The following is a 13801-nucleotide window of genomic DNA, read 5'->3' as shown; positions in this document are numbered from 1 at the left end:
GCGTTACCCAGTGCGGTGGGCCACCAGGAGTCATTCCAGGCAGAAGGGGTGGCGCCGATCACAAGGATCTCTGTCTTGTCCGAGGTGAGCTTGGGGCAGCTGGCCTTCATCCAGGCAGCGATTGCTCTCACCCCATAGTGGAAATTCCTCTTGGCTTGCGCAGAGTCCTCGGACAGGGAGAGGATCAGTTGGGTGGAGTCAGCGTAGAAGACTATGTTTAGCTTGTGTTGTCTGGTGACCTTGGCGAATGGGGCCATGTAGATGTTGAAAAGCATCGGGCTGAGTGAGGATCCTTGGGGCACTCTGCAGCAAGTGTCTTTAGGTTCTGATGTGAACAGTGGTAGTCTGATCTTCTGTGTTCTTCCGGTGAGGAAGGACCTGATACAGTTCAGGGCTTTGTCTCGGATGCCGACGTTGTCCACTCTGTTGCAGAGGGTTGAGTGGGAGATGGTGTCAAATGAGGTGGAGAGGCCGAGGAAGATGAGTGTGGCCGTGCCTCCGTGGTCCAGTATGATGCATATGTCATCGGTGGCTGCTAGGAGGGCAGTTTCGGTGCTGTGGTTGCTTCTGAAACCAGACTGGGAAGGGTCCAGGATACGGTGTGTCTAGAGGAACTCAGTGAGTTGCTGGTTGACAGCCTTCACTGTTACCTTGTCTGGGAAAGGGAGCAAAGAGATGGGTCTGTAGTTCTTCAGCTCACTAGAGTCAGCAGTAGGTTTCTTGAGTCGTGGGCTGATTTCGGTGTGTTTCCAGTCTGAGGAGAATGTGGTGGTCTTGAAGAATAGGTTGATGGTTCAGCAGAGCTCCGGTGCTACGGAGGCGCTGGCCAGGTTGAGGATGTGATGAGGGCAAGGATCCGCGGGTGCTCCCGAGTGAGTGGACTTCATCAGTCTTTGGGTGTCCTCTCTGGTGATGGGGGTCCAAGAGTTCAGTATCTGGTTTGAGTGCAAGGTCCGTGGTGGTGAGCGGTGCTGGCAGGCTTTGGTTCCTGAAGCCTTCGTAAATGTCCTGGATCTTACGGTGGAAGAAGGTGGCAAGGTCGTCGCAGAGGTCTTGGGAGGGAAGGATGGATGAGGTATTCGCCCCGGGGTTCGTGAACTCTTTGACGATGGCAAAGAGCTCTTTGCAGTTGTGAGTGCTGGTTTTGAGGCATGCTTGAAAGGCGGCTTTTTTGGTGGTTATAATGTTCTGGTGGTGCGTGGTGACTGCTCTTTTGAAAGCTGTGCGGTCTTCTGTGGAATTGTTGAGCCTCCATTCCTGTAGGTCTGGTGTAAACCACTTTAGTGTTTTTCTCTGTTGTTTCCCTGTTGATTTCCTTAGGGGGGCTACGAGGTCGGCGCAGTTTGAGAGCCAACAGTGTAGGTTGCTTGCGGCTTCGTTAGCGTCGGTTGCATCTGGTGGGAGGGAGTGGTTGAGAGTGTTGGTGAGCTGTGCTTCTGTGACTTTGCCCTAGCGTCTGTCAGGGGGGCGTGGGGTGTGGTGGCATGCAGTGTTCTTTGTGTAGGTAAAGTGGATGACCTTGTGGTCGGTCCAATGGTGTTTGGAGGTATGGGAGATGGTGATGTTGTCCCCTGCTGGGAAGACAGAGTCAAGAATGTGTCCGGCTCTTTGGGTGGGGACGTTGACGAGTTGTTTGAGGCCAAGAGTTGTGAGGTTGTCGAGGAGGTTTGAGGTGTTTGGGTCATCAATGTGGAAATTGTGGTTGCCGAGTATGATGTAGTCGGGGGAGGAGAATGCTTGGGGGGGGGCGACGAGGTCGGCGATGTCTTTGCAGAACTGGGGTCGGGGTCCGGGTGGCCTGTGGATAAGGGTGCCATGCAGGAAGGTGTTTGGGTTGGTCGGTATCTGGAAGTGTAGGTGCTTGTGCGTTGACTGAGACAGTGACTCAGTGCTGGTAGTCAGGTGGAGGCTGTTCTTGCAGATTATGGTAATGCCTCCTCCAGGCCTATTGGCTTTGCCCTTGTGGATGATTTTGTAATTGTCTGGGATGGCCACGGCAATGTCTGAGGCAGCAGTGGGGGTGATCCAGGTCTCCATGAAGAAGGCGACGTCCAGGGCTGTTGAGTCGAGGAAGTCCCAGACTTCTACTGCATGTTTGACGAGGGAGCATGTGTTGGGGAGTATGCACTTGAGGTGCCTGTCCGTGCTTGGTGCGGGAACATGGGGTGATCCTTGGAGGGTGTTGGAGCAGGCACGGCAAGAAAAAGGTCTATGGGTGTTCCTGGGATTGGCTTGGTATCAGGCTGAGGATCATCCCGGGTTGAGGGCGTGTAGAGTGCTGGCGTCGAACCAGTGGACGGGGCGAGAACCAGGGTCCGTGGCGCTGGGTGCAGTCCAGGCATGGACGGTCGCAGAGATGGGCTTGCCTTTGGCGCACCAGTGGTACAGCCGCCATTAAGAAGGGGAGTGAGGTGGGGGGCGGTCAGCTGGGGGCCAGAGGATGGGAAAATCACTTAGCAGGGGGTGGAGCCACAGGGGCAGCAGCAGCAGCGTGAGGGGGAGGGTAACAGAAGAGACTGAAAAATTAAAAATAAAAATGATTTAAAAGCAGAAGTAAAAAAGCAGGAGTAAGGAGAGACAGAGAGAGACAGAAGATAGTTACTTTCAGATGGCCACTAGACCACCAGGGATGAGGCGCAGGCAGGAGCCTGCGAGTGCAAGAGGGCCTTGAACCAAGCCTCAGGCAGGCTCTCATTTCGTTCCCAAGGCAGTGGCAGCACCAGCAGGAGAAGCTGGGGAGAGCAACAGAAGCTGACCAGGAGGTCATTAGAGTCTTCCTCTCACAGTGCTGAGGCCACCATTAAGAAGGGGAGAGAGGCCGGGGTCCGGTCAGTTGGGAGGCGGGAGGGACGGAAAAGCACTCCACGGGGGAAAAGGGGTGGGCCGCAGGGGCAGCAGTGGCGCCGGGGGGAGAGGGTAACAGAAGAGACAGAAAAATAAGAGAAGAGACATAAAAAGAAAAAAAGAAAAAGAAAAATGATGTAAAAACAGAGGTAAGAGACAGAAGTAAAAAAAAGCAAGAGTAAGGAGAGACAGAAGATACTTGCAGATGACCACTACGGATGAGGCACATGCAGGAGCCTGCGGGTGGAGGAGGGCCTCGAACTGAGAATCAGACAGGCTCTCAGTTCGTTCCCAAGGCAGAGGCAGCAGCAGGAGGAGGAGCTGGGGAGGGCAACAGACGCTGACCAGGAGGTGAGTGGAGTCGCCTTGTGTATTATGCTCCTTCCCCAGAGAAATGGTGGAGTGTAACTACCTCTCCCTCCACAGTATGCAAAGATTTCCAGAGCTGGAGGAAGGGATGCCTCTCATGAATGGGCAGACTTGCAGCTGTTAAAATGACACAGTTACCCCAAATTCTGTAAAGAATGCAGATGCTTTCTTTAAGCCCACCCTCAAATGTGCAACCACACGATAGAATCATATATCTGGGATGGCAAGAAGCCCGGCACAGCCAGAAAACAAGTATACTTATCTATCGCTGATACAGGCTGTTCCACAGCTTATGCACTACTATTTAGTCATTCACATTAGATACATGGGGACATATTTATGAGATTGTAGCACATCACAACAAATCACCTTGCTGCGCTGCATCACAAGGAAAGGGCAGGAATGCGCTGTATTTAATAGAATACAGTGCATTCTTACCTTTGTCCCTTTGCTGGTGCTGTTTTGGCAGCCTAGTGCCAATGCAGTTACCCTTGCACCACAGTGCAAGGGTGCCTGCATTATAAGGATTGTTTTTGTGAAGGAAGGGGCACCTTCCTGCAGAAAAACAATCCCTGAGGCATTTTCCTCTATGTGTGCTGCAGAATTTGCACTGTGTTGCTTTACTGGAGATGTATGAAGCCACTTAGGGGCACGCAAGTAGGCCTTGCGGGGCTTCATAAATCTCAATTTGGAGTTGCGTCGTGCATGCACCACGTTGCGTAGTGCAAGTGCGACGCAACTGGGCTCATAAATATGGCCCATAGTCAAATGGACCAGGTCCCATACTGAAAAACATTGGTGCTTTATGGATCAAGCTATAGCAGGGATCCTTATACGGAAGGTCCCCTGGATTCACAAAAAACATCATCCAGCAGGGGTATACATCTTCCCTGTCACCAGAGCGACCATGACAGCATGGAATAAGGTGATGATGACAAAGGGACTGTCCTCCCCCATCTCACCACTCACTCCCATCATAGGGAATCCAGCGTTCCCTCCAGCATACACGAAAATGGATTATCATGTATGGTAAAGAGCCAACTTCAAATGAATTGGAGATCTGTAGGACCGTATGGGTGCAGTACACTTTGCAAAGCTTCAAGGCAACTACGGCCTTCCTGACAGTGAGTTATGCAGTTATAGAAATGCTAGGTCTCGCACCCGTCAATCCACCCACACGTTAGTAGACACTTATTACATTTTTTAAATGGTTATTCAGCAAGGCGGATGACAACCTACTCGCAGACATCTACACCTTTCTGAACTCGCCTATAAAGATTGGCAAATCCCCAGCTCAGAGGCCCTGGGGAGCCAAATAAGAATGCACATTCACACCCAAGGAATGGTCCAATATTTGCTGCAGAGCCCATACTTTCTACATTACCACTGCGGGGAAAGAATCCATGCTGACAATGGCACAATATTGGTATTACACCCTGGCCAGGGCGGAGCTCTGGAAGACTAAGACTACAGGCTCATGTTGGTGCATTTGTGGTCAGGTAGGTATACTTGCCAACCTCCTTTAGCACTGCCCCAGACTTCGGAGATACTGGGAAGGGGATCTCAAGAACATAGGTGAGATTTTCACAATGGACAATCCCCACTTTTTAACATATACTTTGCCAGGGCTCCCCAGCCCACTGACATACCCACTTACCTCCGACAGGGGAAAGGCAATTATGCTGGTCCTCTGGGCAGTGCAACAAGTTCTCTTATGAAACTGGGGCAAAGACACTGTGTCAGTGCACTCGGACTGGCTACATAAGCTATGGGATATATTGGCAATGGAGAAGATCATGCCCTCCATGTCAGGGACTTTGCCCCGCTTTGCTAGGATCTGTTGCTGGTGCATCCAATGCCTAATCCGTGACCCATGAGAACTTTCATGCCCAATATATCTCAGGTTGCTTAGCCTAACTGGAATGGAGCTACAGGAGCATTAATGGTATGGGCACAATACTGCTGGAACTTCACTTGAGTACTCGACGAGCATATATCCACCACCTGGTCAACCCACTCCAACCCTCCCATCCCTTTCTCTGTATCTCCTTCTCCTCCCATCCTCAAAGCCCCCCCCCCAGCCTCTATACCTTGGTGCTTTCCCCATTCCAGTTCTTCTTCCTACACCTTTGCTACCCTTACAAGCTGATGTCTGTAGGTGAGTGTATGTGTTAATCCTAAACCTAATAAAGAGATTTGAACTATAATTAGGATTGGAAAGATTCCCAAATGCCCCCTATTGTCAAGAGCTAGATGGTAAGGGATTTCTGGACAGGGAAAATACAGGGGAGGCTGTTGTTACTGTGCAGCCTTGGCTTACGGGTACAAGGTATTGTCTTTTTCTACAAGTTGCCTCAATGTCTCAGAAGCAAGTGCACTTCTGTTGGTTTACCAAGAAGTTCATACAAGCACCCGAGTGTCCAACATAGCAAAGTAAAGCGTTCAAGGCTTCCTCCAGGTGGTGATGTTGTTTTGGAAAGAGATACAGATTGATACAGCAATAAGACATAATAAATCTACTGTCATGGCTATTACGGTCAAAATAATAGGTATTTATTTACAGGTAAGAAGGTTGGGTTAATTAGATTCTTAAACAATGCACAAAAACTGTTGATACTGGTGTTTCTGGACATGAGGAGTGACCAAAAACGTTTGTAGCGCTTCAATAAGTGTACCGAACAAGGCTAAAACAACAGAGGCGCAATGGGTACTCTGTGTACCCTTATTGTGAACAACAATGCCTGTGGTGCTTCAAAATATTCCCTCGGATAATCTCATAGGTTACATCAGAAACATAAATGTGAGTCTAGCCAACTGATACCTGTGGTGTGCTGTCAATATGTCACCCTAATTTCTCCTGTAGCTCAAGGTTCTGTTGTGTGCAATGTCCAATAGCTTTGTCAGTCTCCCCATAGCCTGTTGAGAGAGAAGTAGCTAAGAAGCCAACATTTGGAAAGAGGTAAAATTGAGATTTTAAAACAAAAATATTGTTGGAATTTATTTTCCCCATTGACTTGCATTGAAGTGAAGGCAATTTTTAGGCTGGTGAAAGCTATAATAAATCTATTTTTGGCTTTATAAATTGTGAGTCTCCCACCCTGAATCAGGTAAGTTGACGTACACAGTAGCCACCATCCACTATGGCCATGGTACAGTGAGGATCCACCGGCTATAGAGCTGAGTCATGAATTGTCTCATGGAGTGTTAGACCTGACAGCCTTAGGGTGGTCATCCCCCAACTTTTTGCCTGCCTCCCTACACTTTTCTGACACTGTTTTTGCTGGTTTTAGTACTCAGCACACTTTCCCACTGCTAACCAGTTAGATGGTTTCTCCCTTAAACATGGTGAACATTGGTTCATACCCAAATGGCATAGCTGATTTGCTTTTAGGTCCCTAGTAAAGTGCAGTACATGTGCGCAGGGCCTGTAAGTTGAATGCTACTAGTGAGCCTGCAGCACTGATTGTACCACCCACAGAAGTAGCCCCTTACCAATGTCTCAGACCTACCAGTGCAAGACCTGTGTGTGCAGTTTCGACTTGGCATTTAAAAGTACTTGCCAAGCTTTAAACTCCCCTTTTTCTACATATAAGTCAGGCCTAAGATAGGCCCTAGGAACCTGTAGGGAAGGGTGCTATATAGGTAAAAGGCAGGACATAAACGTGTGTTTTATATGTCCTGGTAGGGGAAAACTCCTAAATTCATTTTCCACTACTGTGAGGCCTGCTCCTTTTATAGGCTAGCATTAGGGCGACCCTCATATACTGTTTGAGTGGAAGATTCTGATCAGAAAGGGGTAACCAGGTCATATCTAGTATGGCCAGAATGGTAATAGAAAATCTTGCTTATTGGTGAGGTTGGATTTTATATTACTATTTTAGAAATGCCACATTTCTCTGTACTTGAAACCCATCTGTGTATTACAGCCCGTCTCCAATTAACGCCTGGACTGGGCTGGGCTGGGCAGGTTGACAGCTTCCTTGTGCATTTCACCTAGACAACCACAAACACAGGATACTCAGTTACACCTGCACTCATCTGCACACTGAATGGGTCTTCCTGGGCTGGAAGGGTGGACGGCCTGACACTTACATTTCAAAAGCTAGTGGCCTGCCCTTACACAATAGACTGCCAATCCCCCTACTGGGACACTGGCAAGCAGACCTGTACTGAAAGTGGAACTTGTGCACTTCAAAACCACTCTTTGAAGTCTCCCCCACTTCAAAGGCATTTTGGGGTATATAAACTGGGTCTCTGACCCCACCAATTCAGACACTTCTGGACCTGAACCTGCAACCTATCAAGAGGAACTACCCGGCTGCCCAAAGGACTCATATGTACTGCTTTTCTGAAAAGGACTGCTGCCCTGCTGTTGCCCTGCTACCCTCTGACTTTGCTGAGAAGTGATCTCCAAGGCCTTCGATTGAGCTTGCCTCCTGTTTTCTGAAGTCTCAGTGCCAAAAAGACATCATCTCTTTAGGAAACTCCTTGTGCACTGAAAATCGATGCACAACCTCTTGGAAACGACACACAGCCGTTTTGTGACCGATAAATCGTCGCACAGCTGAGCCGGAACGACGCAGACCGACTTCTCGAGTGAAGATTTGACACAGCGTCTGCCTTGCAACCGGAAATTCGATGCACAGCCCTACGGGATCAACGCACAGCCGAACCGGAACGACGCAGCCGATTCCCCGAGTGGAAAATCGATGCAGCGCCTGCTGTGCAACAGAAAATTTGACGCATTGCCACACCGGATCGACGCAACACCTGTGACTTATTCCTGCATGCTCAGGATATCCCTGCATCATCCCTAGGCATCAAAAGCCCGACTTCTCGAGTGAAGATTTGACACAGCGCCTGCCTTGCGACCGGAAATTCGATGCACAGCCCTACGGGATCAACGCACAGCCGAACCGGAACGACGCAGCTGATTCCCCGAGTGGAAAATCGATGCAGCGCCTGCTGTGCAACAGAAAATTTGACGCATTGCCACACCGGATCGACGCAACACCTGTGACTTCTTCCTGCACGCTCAGGATATCCCCGCATCATCCCTGGGCATCAAAAGCCCGACTTCTCGAGTGAAGATTTGACACAGCGCCTGCCTTGCGACCGGAAATTCGATGCACAGCCCTACGGGATTAACGCACAGCCGAACCGGAACGACGCAGCTGATTCCCCGAGTGGAAAATCGATGCAGCGCCTGCTGTGCAACAGAAAATTTGACGCATTGCCACACCGGATCGACGCAACACCTGTGACTTCTTCCTGCACGCTGAGGATATCCCTGCATCATCCCTGGGCATCAAAAGATCCCCACATCGCAGTGAGGAACCAAGACTGCACGCTGGAAAATGATGCAAAGCCCCTTGCGTAGTGGAAAGAAATGACGTATCGTCTGTGCCGCGCTGGAAAATCTTACGCACACCCTATTTTTCCACACATCTCCTCTTCTGGGGCCTCCGTGTGTATTATTTTTGATGCAAAACAGGTACTTTGTGTAAACAAGAAACAAATGTTGATTTCTAAGATCTAAGACTCTTTTTAATCCTGCAAGAGTGATATCTCAGCTTGTCCTTATTGAATCTATATCGTTTTGACCTTAATTTAACCAGATAAATATCCTATATTTTTCTAAACCTGTGTTGTGTATTTTTGTGGGTTTTCACTGTGTTACTGTATGATTTATTGCAAAAATACTTTACACATCGCCTTCTATGTTAAGCCTGACTGCTCAGTGCCAAGCTACCAGAGGGTGGGCCCAGGATAATTTGGATTGTGTGTGACTTACCCTGACTAGGTTTGCGGTCCCTATTTGGACATGAGTGAATACCTCTGCCAACTAGAGACCCAATTCCTGACATAAAGCAAAATGAAAATGTGGAGCATCCTTAATACCTACAGAGATATCAGATTAATTGAGGTGAAAGGGCACAGAGTATGACAGAAAAATAAAACTGGGTAAGGGAATGAATGAATGAATGAACATTTTATTGTGTGAGTACCTAAAATCATTACACATTTGTGCAGTTCGAGATAAAAACATGTGATAAAGTGCCAACGAATAAATATAATGAGTAATGGGCAGTAAATTTTCCCTTAAAAAAACGGTATGGTTCAGAGCATAGACATTTCCAGTGCAGATCTGCAAATTAGTTCAGTTTGTACCATCGGCTTATGAGTTCTGGTATTATGGGCCAATGACAGATAAAAAACAATATATTTTATGGGTTTTATCTTTTTTTAGAACAACAGACTGAACGGCAGTGCATGAACGATTCCGGACTAAAGTTAGCCAATAAGTTCAATTAGTTCTCCTGGAGTGACCGATGTTATGGGTTAAGTTTAGGTTTGTTGGGCAATAGGCTGCTCCTTATAAAGGGGCTGTGCAGTGGCCGGTGGTTGATCTGTTTTTCTCAACAACTTGTAATTCAGCAGCGACCGAGTCTGTTGCATACATTTCCCAAACTTGGCCATATCCGCCACAGTTTCCAGGATGGATAGGAGACATAAAGCCTCTTTAGCTGATCAAATGCCCTGGTGTAAAAATATTGGCCTTAGTAAGGTGCGACAGGCGTGGTGTAGGGCCGGGCAACAAAATAACATGTGAGCTAGTGAGTCCCTTCTATAATCACACAGTCTGCAATGTATGATTTTTTTCAATTGTTTTCCAAGCCGAGTTCAGTTCTCTAATTGGGAGTGGCACCAGTCTTGCCCATATTATCCGATTTAGGGAGCGTTTTCACACAGTCTGATGAAGATGAGGCTTGCCTATCTGGTTTATTTGAGGTGTTATTAGGGAATCATGAACGACCCTTACCCAGGGGAATTCCATGTCCTGTGCGTGTAAGCGTAGGTACAATTGCTTTTTTATTGCCAATGTAATGGCTATGTAATTAAAGGCGTTCATATCCCTGTTCTCCACAGCACGTTGCAGACTTTCCCTGTCAGTGGTGAGATTAATGGACCAGGGATTACTATCTTTTGAGAAGATAGTTTTTATGACTGCCTTCATAATATTGTCCAGTGCAGCTGTAGTCCAGTAAGAATATTTTGGCAAGGCGGCCATACATTCAAGTTTGTGATTGACAAGGCCGAATTCAAGCCTAATCAGAGTGTTCTTTGTGTGGGAGGGAAGTTGGAAAAGTTTCTTATAGCCCATGTACTGGAGCTAACTGGGTAACGGAATGTACAACATCACTTGCAATGTAAGCATGTTCATCCTTCCAACAATTTGCAGGATTTAAACCAGTGCCAATAGAAGTGTATCCAGCTGCAGCTCCTCTGCTATGGCGGAGGAGCGTTGCTGCCCCACCAGCAGCAACCGCTGCAAATCCTTTAACAATGAAAGGATAATAAACTAAGTTAATTATCCTTTGGTTGTTAAAGGGACGGGGCATTGAGGATGACGGGGACGAGGGAAGTGCACTATGCACTCCCCTCAGTACGCATATGTGTTTCGCCGGCTGTCTCAGGGTGGCCAAACACGCATGTTCACTGTGCTCTCTCCAGCCCAGCACTGTGTTACCGGGCTGGAGAGAGTAGGTGCAGGCTCCAAGACTGCCTGGGAGCACCCTGACTGGGTGCTTCTGGCCAATCCTAACACTGCTCTGAGCAGCGTCAGGATTGGCCGCAGGGTAGACTGGGAGCCTGTGCCTGCATTCACAAGGGAAAGAGGAGCGGTGCAGCATGGCGGCAGAGAAGGTACTTTTTTTATTTATTTATTAAATGTTTTGTTCCCCCCCCCCTCCTCGTGCGCCACCCGCCCCTTTAGAGCGCAGTGAGCCGCGACTGAGTGTATCAGAAAATTGCAACATATTCCTTAGGATTTTGTGAATTCTAGACAGTGGATAAATCTGTCCAATTCCACAATATGTAGATTCACTAGTTCCTTTGGGAATCATGTCCTTAATGCTTAGCCGCCATCAGCTCTTAGGACAACTTAACAATTTACCTGCACGTAGTTTCTTTTTTTTGTAAGCCACTCAGTGCTTGGGCCTCACTGAGTTGAAGGAACACCACAGTATGTTTGCCATTCGATTGCGCCTTTCTTCTGTGTTTTGGTACTTCGTCAGATTGTGCAACTAGGGACTTACCTTTGTTTGTCTTTAAATCTCCCATGCCAGATTCTGTACCATTCAGCATGTTCTATTCCTCTAGTTTTGTTGCAATTAAGGATTCTGGGGACATAAATATCAAGGCCCATCTCACATTACTGATCTAAATTGCCCTGCAAGAAGGCAAGTCCCTTGTCCTGCACCTGATGCGCAAATCAGGACCATGATAAAGTGGCTATGCAATGTAGGATTAATGACCCATCTCATTAACATTGAGGAAGCACCAACAAACCTCTTTACGCGCTGCAATGAATGATGGGACTGATGTCTGCATGGGTGCGGTTGACCTCCATTTCTGCATTTGATTTTGCCCTGAGGCAGACATGGGACCCCACTCCCTTAAATGGACAAGGGACAGCAGTGCCACAAAATGTTACACTGTGCAGGTACCTGCCACTTAAACAAATGAAACTGTGTGTCCTGAGCAGCCTCCACTCTGTGAATGGTTACTGACTACCTAGTCTATGCTTTACAACCGCAGGAGCTGTAACAAAGCAGTGACACATTTCCTTGTAAGTCGTGAGGAGCAGAGGCCGTAACAACCTCATTTCCCTCAAAACTCTCAAAGCTGAAAGAGCAATTAACAGCTATTTGGAACTGCAGGGTTACTTTTGAACAGAGTGCCATCTTTGCATCAGAATAAACTTTTTGTGCATCTGTCCTATCTATTCTATTGTAGCTATTGTACCTCATTTACGCCATTGGAAAGTCTTTGCATTCACCAGTTCCATTCCTCTATTGCTTCTCACGGGTGTCCCATTAGTTTCAACCTCACATCAGGAACCCGTAGAGCAGTTTACCCATAGATTACTGATAGCAGATATTAAGACATGAAAGGCTGAGTCCAGCACCTTCTCGTCTGCATTCCCCTGACCGTGCCTGTGACTGATCTTCATTTATCTGTTTATTAATGGAGTTTGGCAGTATTGTCATATCCTAGCCATGGCAGTGTGCGTTGTTACAGATGCTACCTTCTCCACATGTTAAACAGATCCTGGAGTTACAGTGACGTGTGACTCTTCGTCCTGGTGTGAATGTAGTGGTCGAGAAGGTATGGTGAACTGTTAGTGGCAGAGGGAAAGGAGGTGGAAGCCGTACCTGTTGGTGGTTACTCCGGGGTACAAGTATCAGATTGTACCTCAAATTGTCTTGTATAGTTTGCTGCATGCTAAATTTTAGTCTAACAAACCGCTGTTCTTTTTGTTTGCTCACTGGACGTGGCACAAGGTTTCAGACATGCTAACCTTTTCTTTTGTAAAGTTTCCCAGATCTTATTGAATTTTTGGCAGCTGTGAAAAGTGTCCAACTCATTGTTAGAGGTTTCTCTTAGGTTTCTGTGTCAGTGGAGCGGTATGGCCCCTACTCCACCATTAGTAAGTGAATTTTTCTACGTAGACCTAAATTAATCAGTGCAGTATTGCAAAAATTCATTCAGGAGTTTCCTGAATCAACAATTGGGCTCACAATCTTGGACCTTGTAGTCTGATACATCTGCCCTGTATCTGCTTTTTAAAATTTTACTGCAGAAACGCATTGGGGTTTGACGATCAGAGAGTTCACACTGGAAGATAGTTAGGTACCAGGGGCGCCAGTGCCTTCCATGCCCTTGGCTTTCCTCCATTCCTTCATTCGGTGCACAGTGCACTGAATGAACGATTGTAATCCTTGGCTTAGCCAGAATCCCGTGAAGAGCAGATAGTATTCCATAAGGCTGCATTGAAACTTTGCGCAGCACTTCTATATTCTGTCAGTGGCTCCTACCCCCACCAAACTCACTCATCCACTATGTAATTTAATTAGGAGAACCACATGGTTTCTGGCATTGGAATATTAGCTGGCTCTTCTTTCGGAAACCCTTAACCTGCCACAGGGTCACCAGGTTACAATGATGGTCACCTCACCGATTAGGAAGGGCAACAGTCACTGCATTTTCCCTGCCCGGGCCAGCTATGAGAGGCATGGTAAACCACATGGGAAAAACAATTACACCCACCCTCATGCACGTGGAAAATGATCACCTTGGTTATGTGTGTCTGAAAAACCATATGTATGTCAAGGGGCCTAAAATTAACATGGCCTCCCACTCTGCATTTATCTGAGCCCTAAGTGCATCCACATCACCAGGGAATACACTCAAGGCGCAGAGATCCCTGCCAGGGAGGTAGGGATCTTGTGAGTGTGGTGGGCAGTCGAACACGGGGTGGTGGGAGGCTCTCTGCTGACCGGTAGGCCAAGCAGGTGCACACCATTCTGTACAAAAGGCATGATTGTTGCCCTGTCTTTTTAGATTAAGGTTCAATCTGGTTGCTTGCTTTTGTAGTACCAATACATATCTTCGATTCACTGGATGGAAGGTTTGAGGAACCAGCAGGAATTTTCTGATCATGGATATTTGTGGGTTTGTGTTCTTGGCAGATGGGGCATTGTATGATGATTACGAAACTTCTGCAATGTGTTTAATGGGAGCA

The 13801-nt window shown here is 47.6% G+C and overlaps 1 protein-coding gene across 2 annotated transcripts in view; it reads right to left on the bottom strand.

Annotated features, from left to right (window-relative positions):
- ANKRD2 (ankyrin repeat domain 2) overlaps positions 1–13801 on the bottom strand; it is a 101148-nt gene that overhangs the window by 40385 nt on the left and 46962 nt on the right. The window lies entirely within an intron of this gene.

Source organism: Pleurodeles waltl, chromosome 6 (genome assembly GCF_031143425.1).
Source record: "Pleurodeles waltl isolate 20211129_DDA chromosome 6, aPleWal1.hap1.20221129, whole genome shotgun sequence".
In the NCBI taxonomy this organism is placed as follows: domain Eukaryota; kingdom Metazoa; phylum Chordata; class Amphibia; order Caudata; family Salamandridae; genus Pleurodeles; species Pleurodeles waltl.
Note: the sequence above shows the minus strand (reverse complement) of the source record. Positions and strands in the feature narration are given on the sequence as shown.